The following is a 2,222-nucleotide window of genomic DNA, read 5'->3' on the forward strand; positions in this document are numbered from 1 at the left end:
GTTTGGTTATCCGAGCTCGATCCGTTGCAGACTTGGCGTGTCAGGCCAAGTTGTTGTCCTACTAGCAGGTCGCTAGTTCAGCACAAAGGTTGGTCGCTAGGTCAGCATCAGTGCCAGGTCGCTAGGCCGGCGCATGTGCCTAGTCGCTAGTTCGGGACACCATCATCTTGGCTAAGTTGTTGCCTAAGTGGTTCCGGGTGTCACCTAGTGTTTTGATATGCCATGTGTCATAATGTCATTGGAGGGCCAAATCTGCCCTCATCAGTTGTATTTTTAGTTAGTTGTTATGATAGATCGATATCTCCCTTTTAATCATTGGGTTGTGCTGATACTTCAATTTGTTGCAAAGAAATGCAGGAAAGGTTGAGGGACCTAAATTAGGATGAGAACAATCAAATGGCTGAGGGACCTATGTACTCGTTGGCATATATCTTCAAAATGTCTAGGTGGTTGTTTGTGACATAAGAAGATATCAAGGATCTACCCCATTTCATTGTACCCAGTAATATTTCCACCATTATGAGAGATTTTTGTTTATTTATGTATTTTTCTTTTCATTTTTTATGGAGAAGGATATTTTTTTGTGATTTTTGTTTGTTTATGTGTTTTTCTTTTCTTTATTTCATAATTTCACCATATATGCACTTGGTAGCAGGTTGCCAATGTGTGTATATGTTGAAAATATATAATTAGTGGGTGTTTTTTAGATTCTTTTAACAGGGGCAGAATTGGAAACTTTGGATGATTCTGGTTCCAGCTTCTAATTGACCCAAACAGCAGGAAGAGTGAACCAAACAGATGCCAGGAATAGATGATTCCGATTCTAATTCCTGGGGATTTCGATTCCGATTCTGATACTGTCTGAAAACCAAATGCACCCTAAATTATTCATTGAAACCAAAATGTCATGTTTGACACCAGCTGACCTAATTGTGTAATAGAGGGAAGAAGGCTACACGATGTTGATCCCGGCTATTTGAGGTTTTGGGAGGGAGAGGCTGGATTTGGTCTAACTCAAAAAAGCAACATTTCTGTATAGGGGTGCAACTTGGACAACCTTGATTTGGGAGTTCGATAACATTTGAATAACCAACTTGCACCCCTATACTTGTTCCACCTTGCTCTTACATTGATGTTGTCATATGAAGAGAAGAAACAAAACAAAGTTAACCTAAAGCAAACAGACAACCCATTTTCACCTACCCAAATTTGTAATCATGCATTGCAACATACATCACCAATAATTCAAAGGGTTACAAGTGCAACATACATTACCAATAATATACCAACAAGGAAGTGCTACAGGCATTCCCATAACCTGAAACATTTCACCCGAAAGTTGTTGTACATAAATGTATTGCTAGAGTCAGCTACACATTTCAACAAGCACATGCTGCTGAATGGTCAATAATAATCCCTTTGGTAGGATCTGACATTCCACTAGTCTAGTGGCTCTGGTCTAGTCACGATCCCCCTAAAAACAAAGACACCCCCAAAAGGGGAAAATTCCTACTTCAGACAGTCAATTAATGAACAATAGAAACAGAACTCATTATCTCCTCTTAGATGCAACAATGCAACAGAAACAGAGATCCACAATGCCTTCAACAAATGAAAGACTAGCTTTACAAAAAGACAAGGAAAGATGACACACCACAAGCTGACTGCAGGCAGGAATCCAAAATGCCCAAAAGTTAATGAAGGATGACAAGAAAAATAAGCAAGAACGATAACAAAATAGAAAAATAGATCCCAATATATCATTATGCTCACCCTTAGAACCTTTTAGTTGTAATCCTAGTTTCTTGTGAATAAACATTGAGAGAAGAGAAAAAAAAAATATAGAAGAAAATCATAAGGAAGTTGGATGAAACATACCTGCGAGAGAATGGAGAAAATCAAATAAAAGCTGCAAGCGAAGCTAGAATGCTGGATACCGAGAAACTGGAGAAAAAGAAAATAACTTAGTAGCAAATCGAAACCCTAAACTCATGGAAGAACACATAAAGAAATCGATGGTGGTGGAGCTTTCATTCTCGTTCCTAGTGGAGGTGTCGAATGAAAAAACAAGTCATTTAAAATTTTGCAAGGACATTTGTGTCTTTCACATGGGTCTAAAATGCGTTTGAGCACATTTAAGGACCTAGCCTGCCTCTTTTCAATTAAGATCTAAATTTGGATTTAAGATCTACTATCGAGAGGGCAACCCAAACAAATGTGGC

The 2,222-nt window shown here is 38.6% G+C and overlaps 1 long non-coding RNA gene across 1 annotated transcript; it reads right to left on the reverse strand.

Annotated features, from left to right (window-relative positions):
• Positions 1–1,192: 1,192 nt before the first annotated feature.
• On the reverse strand, positions 1,193–2,005 carry LOC148847869 (uncharacterized). The gene is made up of 2 exons (XR_016100417.1): positions 1,879–2,005; positions 1,193–1,664 (listed from the first exon to the last, which is right to left on the reverse strand). It is a non-coding gene; the product is annotated as an uncharacterized LOC148847869 (long non-coding RNA).
• Between the last annotated feature and the right edge of the window lie 217 nt (positions 2,006–2,222).

This window comes from Nelumbo lutea, chromosome 6, assembly GCF_056320005.1.
Source record: "Nelumbo lutea isolate HS-2025 chromosome 6, American lotus-T2T, whole genome shotgun sequence".
Classification (NCBI taxonomy): Eukaryota; Viridiplantae; Streptophyta; class Magnoliopsida; order Proteales; family Nelumbonaceae; genus Nelumbo; species Nelumbo lutea.